Here is an 803-nt window from a genome sequence, read left to right as displayed (position 1 = left end):
ATTTAAATTCGAAACATTAATTTTTGAATTAAAGAAAATTCGTTTTTTCTTATTTTTTTCTCAATTAAATTCTTGTAATTGTTTTCCCATTTGCGTTCTGTGAATTCAAACGTATTTCCTTTAATTACTGTTATGCCCACAAGAAAAGTTTTTGTATTAAATACAATGTTCACTCAAATACAAGTTTCCTTCATTCCGTTACGAATAATTTTATTATAATTAATTTTTTTCGAAATTCTCAAACTCTTGATGTAAAACCAAAAAAAAAAAAAATGTTGCATACATTTTTTTTCTCTCTTTCTCATGTGAACAAACAATTCTCTTTTGGACATGCAAACGTTTTCCTCAAGTAAAATTTATTCGAATCTAGGCGACAATCAATTTTTTTTCTTCTTCGATTCAAGACGATTTACGTATAAAACAAAAATTGATATCGATATAAAACAATTAACAATAGAAAAACTGAATAGACTTTCAAAATAAAAATATATACAAGCTGTGTATGTGTGTGAACCGAATTGTGATATGATGTCATGAAAAAACGTCGAATGCGAAACGTGAAAAAAAGTTAGAACTGATGGGTTGACGCGTACAACCAATTTTTCAATTCTGAATAAGAAATGATGACGTTGTTCATAACATCAATTGACGGCCTAAGAAGAAAACAATAACATACAGAATATTCTGCAAAAAGACGAATACAAATTTATGTGAGCAAAAACCAAATATACAAACAGACAGCGCAAAAGTAAAACAGCCTACTTACGTGTGTTTCTTATGTAAGTAGGCTGTTTTACCTTTGC

The sequence above is a fragment of the Contarinia nasturtii genome, unplaced genomic scaffold, assembly GCF_009176525.2.
Source record: "Contarinia nasturtii isolate CC-2019 unplaced genomic scaffold, AAFC_CNas_1.1 Cnas_scaffold_1435, whole genome shotgun sequence".
In the NCBI taxonomy this organism is placed as follows: Eukaryota; Metazoa; Arthropoda; class Insecta; order Diptera; family Cecidomyiidae; genus Contarinia; species Contarinia nasturtii.
This window is presented reverse-complemented; position numbering follows the sequence as displayed.